Source organism: Papaver somniferum, chromosome 8 (assembly GCF_003573695.1).
Source record: "Papaver somniferum cultivar HN1 chromosome 8, ASM357369v1, whole genome shotgun sequence".
Lineage (NCBI taxonomy): Eukaryota > Viridiplantae > Streptophyta > Magnoliopsida > Ranunculales > Papaveraceae > Papaver > Papaver somniferum.
In genome coordinates this window covers 125,991,404-126,003,344 of record NC_039365.1, presented here as the reverse complement: position 1 = coordinate 126,003,344, position 11,941 = coordinate 125,991,404, and positions in this window count along the sequence as shown.

Genomic DNA, 11,941 nt, shown 5'->3' with positions numbered 1-11,941 from the left:
AAGAAGAAGGCGTAATTTGCTTCTTTGGATGCTTAGTGATTGTTCTTAGTGTTTGTTTTTTGTTTGTCTTGTATGGGTTTGATTGGACATCGATTTTTAAATTTGTGTATTATGACTTTCTAGAGTTTCTGATTTTATTATTAATCTTTAGATGTGTATGTTTGAAGAATTTATTGTCATCATCATCATCATTTTTTTAAGACAGTTAGGTAGCGGTTAATGATCAGTTAATGTAGCTTAGTGTTGTTCTGCCTATAAAAGAAGATAGGTAAGGTACCTTGATTGGTACATTTCATATCCTTTTAATTTTCTTTCTCTTCAGTTCTTTGTTCTTTTAGAAATTCGGAGTGCGGATGACTCGCCGTTTACATGGTTATGTGTTATCATTGGCTTTATTCCCACGGTGGTTACTCCATTTGATAAGGGAGATGAGCTAACGCGACTATTACTTGTGAAAGCTGAAGTAGAAACATTTATAGAAATCAGGGCAACAAATAGGGCAACCACGCGCGCTCAATTTGATGAGCAATACAAAACGTATTCGATGGATCGGAAAGCCCAAGCATCCATACAAGTGACGTTCGAAATTCAGCGTGCCTTGGATAATGTTGTCTGAGCCCGCTATGATGCTGAGCAATTATTCCAGGAATCTGCCATCATGATGATTGATATAGATCAGGCAATAGCCGATTGTCGTGCTTATGTATCTCAGTGGGCGGTTCCTCGACTTTGTAGGTATTTTTGACCCTATATTCTGGGTTCTCCCTTATACTTTCTTATGACAAGAGAAACGAACTGGATCGTTTATTGGTGTTGAAGGATGAAGTAGGAGTGTTGTGGACTCATAGGTTGCTTATCCCTGAGAAGGCGCGCAGAGCCTGTGAGGAGCACGATGAAACCCTTAATATGGCGCGGCAGGCTCGGGCATCCGATAAGATTATGTGCGACGTACATCAGGTGCTTGGGAAGGCGCGCGACGCTTTAACCATGGATACTACTCAATATGACGAAGCACTTTTGATGATGCGAGAGGTGGACCAAGATATCACACATTGTCGTTCTTTTATAGCAGACCGACCATGAGCGAGGAAAGGAGAAAGAAAATGTCTCATTATCATTTTTTTTTGTAATCAATGATTTTATAATTATTATTAATGTTGGTGAAATTATTTTCAATGCTTGTGGAAGTCTGTGAAGCATCTTTCGAATGTTGTGCCCAGTTTTAGTTATATAAACTATCTTGATCATAAGTTTAAGGAGGGGTTTAGGTTTGGTGTCTCAATAGATATATAAACATGGAAAATCGTGTGCGGTTGGTTTTGGAAATTAGGTACCTCAGTAGGCTCCTAGAGGTGCTTCATATTGCGAATGATTTATTTAGTATTGAGAATTCTTGTTGGCATGCACAGTTGGCGGATGCTGACCAACGTATAATGGAGACGCATAATAGAGGCGGAATGCCGGATATGGCGTTTCTCGAGTATCACGGCTTCTTTCGCGAGTAGCGTTTGGCAACTTACTTTCAGTATATTGGTGCATGCCGCTCCATAGAGTCCACTATGCTCTCCCTAAACATGCTCATGAGGCGCTTCGTGCATTATCTTGAAATATTTCTTCTTCTTTTTTTGTCTATATGCATGATCATATTTCCTGAGGAAAGAAGTATCATGGATCAAAATATTGAACACGCAGTTGGTGAACTATATGTATCACTTAGGAATCAAAAGTTGGAGCTTCAACAAGCCACTGTGATCGAAAATGCTCAGCTTATGTGAGAGTATGAGTACATGTTTGCGACTAGTCAAGCACAGTATTTTCATGCAATGGACTTGTGTGCAGACTTATTGAGCACTTATCAAGTTAATCCTTCCGTACAAGGATGCATTGCTTCTGCCCAGGCATCAGGGTTATTAGTCAATGCTCGTTCACAAATGGAGTATTGGGAACGCAAGCTGGTTCTTGCTAGTGGGCGGTGGAAGCGCGCACACACGGTTTTAATTATCGTTTTCAGAGTTGTATCATACTACTTAGTTTCTTATTTATGTATCGTATATCTATTTTTGTTAATTGAATCCAATGAATGGTGCAATTCTTGTTTCGTGTTATGCGCTAAATATATCGGAACATTTAGCCGCGCATCTGTTATAAGTTGTATTAACTTGTTTTATGTATGCTATTTCCGGAGCTTTGTCGTATTCGGAGTTTACTATATGTTTTGCGAGTTACGCTCGGAGCCAAGCCATACTCAGGGCTATTATGTGTTTAATGGGCTATACTTGGAGTCTTGCCATACTCAGGGATATTGTGTGTTTGGTGGGCTATACTCCGAGCCTATCCATTATCGGGATATTATGTGTTTTCTAAGCTATACTCGAGCCTATCCATACTCGGGGATATTACGTGTTTTTCATGCTATACTCGAAGCCTAGCCATACTCAGGGCTATTCGGTGGGATATATTCGGAGCCTAGCCATACCCGAGGATGATAACAAAGGAAAAATATAACAACGATAAAGGAAAAACTTGCTTTTATTCATAGTGGGCTATCCACCGTACATTAGAATAAGGATTACGCATAGTAAGCATTTAACCATTTACCATTGATAGGAGCCTTGATCAACGACTCGTTCATCCGCTTGAGGTAGTCGTATCCGCTTTCCACGACTTCTCTGATAATGGAAGGACCTTCCCAATTCGCGGAAAACTTTCCAGCCTTTGCATCTCGTTGTATACGTGGAGCGATCTTTAACACTATATCGTCTGCTGTAAAAGACTGTTCTTTAACCATTTGGTTGTAGTGATTTGCTACCCTCTGTTGATACTTATCCGTGAGTCATTCCGCCTTCATCCTTCGTTCCTCTAAGGTGTCAAGATGGGCGAACCTACTTACTTCGTCCAGGGTGGTGAGGCTAGCTATTGCCACTAGTGCTGAAGGAATGGCTATTTCCGATGGTAATATTGCATCTTCCATATATACCAGAGAATATTTCGAGGCTCCAGTCGAGTTCCTCTTAGAGATGCGATATGCCCATAGGGTGAGTGGTAGCTGATCATGCCAAATCATGTGGTGGTCATGCACCGTTCGACTTAATATCCTCAACAATGTTTTATTAGTATATAAGAAGTCAAAGCGTGGAATTTGATCCCATATTGATCGAGTAAATCCTTGACATCTTTTTTAACGAAGGAGGTTCCGTTGTCTGACCGGGTGATCATTGGCGCGCCAAACCGGCATATGATATATTCTTTGATAAATGCAGCAATGGTGATACCATCGTAATCGAGCAGGGGAATAGCCTCTACCCATTTTGAAAAATATTCAGTCATAATGACGATATATTTATGCCGTACTGACGAGTTTTGGTTTATCGTCCCTATGATGTCGAGTCCCCCGTTGTGGAAAGGCCAAGGGGTGACGACATTGTGTAGCAACACATGCGGGGCTCGAATCAGCGGACCATGTCTCTGGCATTGCTGGCATTTCCTCACGTGTTCTTCTTGGTCGAACTCCATAATAGGCTAGTAAAACCCGCCTTCATAGAGTTGTAGGAAAATTTTCTTCATGCCTTGATGTTCTGCATTGTGAGTCGTAGCCATTACCATCTCCGATTCTTCTTTGGATAGGCATCATAATACCATATTTTCGTAGCTTCTTCTGTATGGGATACTTTGATTCAAGGAGAAACGGGTAGCCTTCCGCTGTATTTTTAAAGCGTATTGCCTGTTCTGAGGTATGCATTCGTGCTTGATGTATTCTATATATGGATGTCTCCAATCTTTCATTTATGTGACATATACCTCAGCTTGCTGCGGAGGCGCCTGGCAATCTTTGCATTTGTCTTGTACCTCTGTTGCCTGAATTTCCATATTTGGCCAGTAAACGCCCATCCTTTGTAGGTGACGATATAATGATATTCCACCTGTTTGTCCACGGGATTCTTCATGAACGCGGTCCGGCATCTCTTGCGCCTCTTTTCTCCCAACACATCATGAAAGTGCTCCTCCAGGTGTTCGATATTTGTTTAAGCACCTTTTTGGGTAATAGTTGTCCATCGGAAACTTTGATCAAGTCGTCGATGTAAGTTTGCCTCCAGTCATCCTTTTGTTCGAAATTCGCGTCTTTTTTTCCATGTACTCGGCAACGCTCTTTTCTTTACTACTATCATCCCTTCCTCGATTTCGTTTAATCGCATCTTTGCTGCTAAAGTAGCCAATGCATCATCATGTCAGTTGGTCGTCCGGGTCGTATGCTCTATTATTGTACTCCCTCTTTTTGCTAGGAGTTCTTGTACTTCTGCGCGACAAGGGGCTAGGTACGCTTCTTTTACTTGGAACTCTCCCACGACTTGGTTCGTGACAAGTTTAAAGTATCCCTTTATGTTTATTGCTCTAGGTCAAGCTCTTCTGCCAGCCGCAACCCCAGGACCAGAGCTTCATATTCTGCTACATTGTTGCTACACCCGAAATACAATATGAATGTGTACGATTGCAGGTCCTTTGTGGGTGTTTCGAACACAATTCCAGCCCCTACATGAGAACCGTGCGACGATCTATCGAAGAACATCACCCATTGCTCTTCGTCTTCCGCCTATGCAAATTCCCTGGGTATCTCGTCACTCACTTCCATTGTGTCCGTTCTTGGAAATGCGGGCAGTAATCTGCGATTCCTTGTTCGCGGACCCCTTTAGGTCGTTGATACCTCAACTCGAATTCTAATAACTGCAGTAATCAGCGAGCTATTTTTCCTGACAGGACTGGTTTCATGGCCAGGGTTAGCTGCCGCAACTACTATAGTCTCATGAGTTAGCAGGTAGGGTCGCAGTTTTTGTGTATCGTACATGAGCGCCAGATATGCTTGTTCCACTCTTGAATATATGAACTCTGCTTCCCTGATTCACTGTCTGACATAATAAAATGGACATAGTTGATCATTTCCGAGGTCTTGGGACAACAGAGCTCCAATTGCTAAATTTGTGAAGGCTGTATATACGTAGAGAGGCACTCCTCTGATGGGTGGTCATAAGACGCGCGTATTCATTAAACACTCTTTGAGCTTTTGGAATGCGCCTTGATTCTCATCTCCCCACTTAAACTGTTTATTTTTCCTTAACAATGGTAAAAAGGCGGATTGCAGTTGAGCTAACCCGGAATGAATCTTCGAACATACAAAATCCTTCCGATGAAAACTTGTAATTCCTTCACGTTTGCTGGAGGCGTCATAGTGGTTTCCACTTATACCTTGCTTGGATCGATCTGTATGCCCTAGTCCATTAAAACAAATCCTAAAAACTTTCCAGAAGTGATGCCGAACACACGCTTGAGCGGGTTCATTTTGAGGTGATATTTTCTACATCTGTTAAAAACACGCTTCAATTGATCTAAATGATCTTCTCGGGCCATTGACTTTACTACGATATCATCTATGTAGACTTCCATTATTTGATGAAATCACATCATGAAATATGGATACCATTGTTCGTTGGTAAGTTGCACCCGCATTCTTCAGTCCGAAGGGGATCACGACATAATAAAAGTTTCCATATTGCGTCTGAAAGGATGTCTTGTGAGCATCCTCCGCTGCCATTCTGATTTGGTTGTAACCGCTGAAACCGTCTATAAATGAAAACAACTTGTGGACGCACGTGTTATCCACCAATATATCTATGTTCGGTACTGGGAAGTCATCTTTAGGACATGCCCAATTCAGATCTCGATAGTTGACGCATCATCAAACTTTCATATTTTTCTTCGCGACAGGTACAGCTAGCTAACCATACAGGATGTTGAATGGGCCTTCTTAATAAATTTGTCTTCAAGCAATTTTTCTACTTCTTCTTTGATAGCTAATTCTATCTTGTATGGGAAATTGTGAATCTGCTGTTTGACTTGTTTATACTCGGGCGAGACCCCTAGGTTGTGAGCGATCAGACTGCTATGTAGGCCCGACATTTCATCATACTTGAATGCAAATACGTCTTGATATTCACGAAGCAGTTGAATCATCCTCTCTTTCTCTTCTCCCTGTAAATGTTTATAATACGCACACAACACGGGTGTTGTACTGAGCCGGGATTTATTTCCTCAAGTCCATCAAGTGTTGGATCGGTGATTACTCTTTCTTCATATAACTTTTGCATTACCTCCTCTTCTATGACCTTTGTATCCGCCTCCTCATGGTGTTCACTTATTATAGGGGTCACCTCCATTATTTCTTCATCTATTGATGACATCGCGCAATGGTGTCGATGCTGATAGACTTCCCCGGATAATTGTTATAAACGATATACATGTCCACCTTATGGTCGTGAGAAACGCTTGAAATGAGTATTCTTCGCTTCAACTTTTGTTTTTTTATTGGTTGCAGAGGGTCTTATTCGTGACGGACTAGATACTAATTTGGCTTTATCCTTTACTTGCTCTGTTGGATGAAACTCCTCCCATTTAGGCAAAGTTGTTAGATGCTAGGGTAGAATATCTTGATCCTCGACGGCCTGTGTGTAGAAAACTGCATCGGGCATATAAGCTTCCTCTGGTTCGAACGAATTGCTCGTGGAAGGAATGCAGAACTATTTCCCTCCAATGTTAGTTTTGATACATTGGTGGTAAGTAGATGTTACTACCTTGTGGTTTAAGAGCCATCCTTTCCCGAGCAGCACATTAAATGTAGTATCATCTTCCAGCACTGTAGATGGTGGATTTTCAACAAAGGCCGAAACCATAAAATCATGATACTGCATGTTTCTGACACGACTTTCAGGCATGTGATGATTCATATTTTATGAGCCATGATGAATATGTTTCTCGAAAAGCCTCCACTAGATGAGCGTTCGATTCCTGGCATTTCATCATGCCCTCTATGTTGAATAACATAATTGGGCGGTTCTCCGTATGATTGAGAGCATTAATGCCTTCAGGACGTCGGTGACACTCACTGTTTCCTGACTATGTAGAGAGACCGTGTATAGATCCAGGCGGTTCTCCGTAGATTGAGAGCAATAACATCTTCAGAACTTCGGCAACACTCGATGTTTCTTGACTATGCACCTTCAGAACGGATATGACGCTTTAACTGGCTAATACCCTTTCTTCAACTAGATTAATTCTGCTGTGACATTCACCACTGAATTCCCAGAAGATAATTTATTTTTATCCCATTGCTCCAATTTCATGATCGAATCCACGGCTTGATCTCATGGAATAGCAATAAACAAACTATCTTATCTCAGTACTCCGATTTCATGATCGAATCCACGACTGGTCTCATGAAATGGTAATGATAATTTTATTATTCCGAATTCATGGTCGAATCCACGGCTGATCCTGTGAATTGATAATAAACAACTACTCATCTTTATTTCTCAGTTTCATGAATTATTCTCCACTGAATTTCATAAACTAATAACAAATACTCAACAACTGGGCGTCTGGACCATCACTGAGTAAGCCCCATAAAATAGTGCCAGTGTACTCGACAATGATGCACGACCGAGCACCCGAATGCACAAACGAGCATTCAAAAATATGAATAAATGAGGAATCCTACACAAAATAGGAGAAAACAATAATAATAATAAAATAATAAGAGGCGCCCATGGTCCAGGCCCACCAGATGGCCGGCCGTGCCCTAACCGTGGCCGGTCCCACGCCTCTCCCATTATTTTTCTTTATTTTGTTATTTTCATGAACTCATGAAAACTCCTTCATTCTAGCAACTTTCCTTGTTTGAGAAAAACTCACGGTTTCTCCATATTTTCATGAGAAATAATAATGTAAAATAGGGAAAGGTGTTGTGAGACCGGGCAACTTAGCCGGTCGGCCATGCTCTAGTCGTGGCCGGTCCCACAACTTGCAATCCCTAGCCTTTTATAATTATTATTTCCCTAATCTCATGAAACTCCTCTGTTTCAACAAAATTCATGGTTTCTCCATAGTTTCACGGTTTCATGAAAAATAATAATATAAAATAGGGAAAGGTGTTGCAGGACCGGGCAACATAGCTGTCCGGTCATGCCCTAGTCGTGTCCGGTCCCACACTTACAATCCCTAGTCTTTTATAATTATTATTTCCTCATCTCATGAAACTCCTCAATTTGAGCAAAAATCATGATTTCTTCATATTTTCTCAAATATTGCTCAAATCATGAAAAAGCCAAAAGCAAACATGGTCACACGACCAGCTAGCCTCTCACGGACATATTAAATTTTTAAATACTCTTATTTTAATATTTACAAAATATTGATCAAATGAGCATACATGCTCATTCCTCAAAAATCAAGAATTTCAGTCAAGATCAAACTCTTCTGAAAATCCAACATGTTGCTCAAACACACACCAGAAAATACTGAAACTCTCAGGATTGAGATACGGTCATTGTGGTGACACGAGCATGCTCTCTTGATCGACCAAGGGAGGATTTAAGGCTTGCAACGAGCCGGTCCCATACATTTTCACAATTCTGACCAAATTTGCTCAATTGCTCATACTGGACCCAAACTCTTTTCAACCAACCTGGAGTTTGCTCAAACGAGAACCAGCTGGTCCCACGACCACAAGAGCCGGTTTCATGACCTCTTGGTCGGTCCCCCACTTTTTCATAATTAGGTTTTATCACCTAATACTAAATCGAGCAATATTTCAATAAATGATGAAACCGTCATTTAATCATCATTCTTTCACCAGCCGACCAACTAAGGATCCTGGTGCATGCTCACTCGAGCACTTGGGATCAATATGGACGTCCATCATCCCATATGGTCGGTCCCTCTATCGCTCATAACCTATTTTCATCGATTCATCAATTGACAGATAATTGATTTAAAATTAGGGTTTCGAATAAACGCTTCACGAATCATCATCCTGAGCAAGATTCAAACACTAATGAATCTATATTGATTCACCGATCAGCATCTGGATTAATTATAATATTCGGTAATCTACCAATGTTTTGATTAATATTTTATTAGGTCACATCACCAATATATAATTCGTCGAATTGAGCAATACTTGCTCAGTGTCTCAAATATTGATCCGGCTATCAATATTTAGTAATTTATCAGTAATTCGTCGAATTGAGTAATACTTGCTCAGTTGCTCAAATATTGATACAACTATCAATATTTAGTAATTTATCAGTAATTCGTCGAATTGAGCAATACGAAAAGGAGAAACAAGAAGACGACTTTGACTCAAACAAGTCAACTATTGAATTTTGGAGATAACCCATCCAATTCTCATAAATGATCTACACTCTAACGGAACCTTGAGGTTTGGAATTAGGAGCGTTCACTCCATGTGTGAATTGATATTTTCTCCCTACTCCATTACCCACAGTAGTTGGAAACCAACCAGTGCGGAGCCAGAAAAAAATATTGAAGGGGTTAAGATGAAATTTTGTAAACATGTTAAACTTAGTGGACTAAATACTTAGTATTAGGTGGCTAAATACACAAAAACAGATAAGTTTCAGGGGTGTTTCTATGATTTTGGGGATCTTCGCCCCTGTCTACAAATTGGAGACCACGGTAGGAGATTAATCTCTCGGTTGTAATCTCACATTTTCACAAAATGGTTGATCTTAGGTCAGTTTCAGTTACAAATCCTAACACAAACAACGCAAGCACTAGCAACAACGATGGTACTCCAGAAACTACTACTGCTTCCAACACCGGTGCTGGTCATACCACTCCTGCTCAAACCAACATCGGAAATCATCCTCTCTTTAGCCAGTGGATATCATAGAAAATCCACCTAGGATAGCTGATCTTATGAAGGTGCAAGACACTCGTGCAAAAAATCAGACTGACATGGCTGCAACACAGAAGGAGCTATGCAGTTATCTCAAAACTCTCACTGACAAGATGTCAGAAAAAAACTCAAGAGAAGGGAAAGGGAAAAGAAACAGCTTCAACTGACGATCCAGAAGTTGTCCCGGTTCATGCAGTCGACGATAATGAAGTTCATAAAGCCGCGGAGAAAACAACGTCAGGAGAACCTGCCAGTTTCATCACTCGTGAAGAGCTGGAACGCTTCATGGAGAACAATGGGAAAAACACTACACCCACTGTTCACCATCACCAACCTCCCTACCCGGTTGCTACACAAAGAACCCCTCTCCCAAAAGGCTATATTTCTCCAATGTTCACGCTGTACAACGGAACTCGGAACGCTCGGGAACATGTTTATCGATTCCTAAAGGCATTGGGAGAGCACGAACACAATCATGTTGTTCGTCTGAAAGAATTCTCAAAATCTCTGACCGGCCGAGCATATACCTGGTACAACGATATTGCACCCGGGAGCATCGCTAAGTGGGGAGCAATGGTTAACGCCTTCTACAAGAAATACTTCTTTGTCTCTGAGCAGATTACTCTTTCTGACTTAGGAAAGATGTCACAGAAGAACACTGAAAATCCCAACGAATATGTGAAGAGGTTCAGAATCCAGGCTTTGGATTGTCATGATCCTAATGTTACTGAACAATAACTGGTGGATTTGTGCATCAACGGAATGATCCCATTCTATAGAGCTTTGCTGGAGAATCTCTAGTTCAATACTTTCTCAGAACTCCATGAAGCAGCCAAGCAATCAGCAACTACCGTGCATGCTTTACTGGAAAGAGAAGGACCTAGACTGAGAAACTCGTGATACTCAGTGCCTCTTCAACGGACAATACAACCTCCAACGTTACATGAACGTTGTTGCCGAAGAAAACAAAAGAAAGCCGAAGCACCACAGCAGAAGCATGCTTCTCTAATATCTCAGGATTCTTCGGAAGTTCAAATAAAGGATAACCAATCATGAAATATACAAACCTCGACCCGGCATCAACAAACGGGGAAATGGTCAGACAGACTCAAATTTCTTTCTTCTCATGAAAGAGTGATCGAATTACTAGAAGTATGGGTTCAAGATAGTGCAATCGAATTGACATTCATCAAGAGAGAGCCAACTGAATAAAATGGAAAATCCCAGCTTCAACCTAGGACTGAAGGAGTACACAAGGAGATGGGGTTTCCATTCGATTGCACTATCTTGAACCCAGCTAGGACTGAAGGAGTACACAAGGAGAGAGCCAAAATTTGTTTTTTTTTCTAAAACTTTGAATTTTTGGTAAGCCCACTATTGGGTTTGGTAGTGGGTTTCAAAAAGTTTTGTTCCAATGGGTTTTGGTTTCAAATTTGAAAGGGAAGCCCACAGTTTTTGTTTGGAGACTTTGGTTTTGAGGCCCAGTTGAGCTTTTAAAAACTATTCAAAAGTTCAATTTTCAATTTAAAACAAGCCCACAAGTAATTAAAATTACAAACCCAACAGAAAATGGAAGCCCACAATTTGGGTTCTCTTAATGGGTTTAGGCTTACCTTTTGAGAGGGAAGCCCAGTTGGGCTTTGGTCCCTTTGTGTTTGTTGCAAAAGCCCAGTTGGGCTTGGTTCAAATTCTGTGCAACTTCACAAGCAGCTCCAGTTGGTTGACAGCTTCTACTCCAACATCACCAGCCCAGCCCAGCAGATCAGCAAGGCAGGGTCAGGCTTCAGCAACAGGCCCAGCAGGGTATTTGGACTACCACACCCAGTAAACTGGGTTAGATTTGGCTGATTTGTGCCTCATCCCACAACTACTGTTCCTCTCCCTTCCAACTTTGGCAGCAGCACCACAGGTTCAGGATTCACAGCAAGAGAAGCACAGCAGCAACAGAAGATGTTGCTCCACAGTAGGTACCTGCTGGCTCATAAGAGAAGATCAGTCTCTTTGAAGCAAATGGGTGGAGCAAAGAAGCAATGAGGAAAAACAACAAACAATAAGTGATGCAAGATGCAGGAATGCACTATGCAAGAATGCTAAGCTAGGCAGTAGCAGGAAAGCAATGCAGTATGCAATATGACAGATAATGAAGTTATGCTAAAATGCAAGAATGCAAAGAGAAAGAGTAAGATGAAACAACAA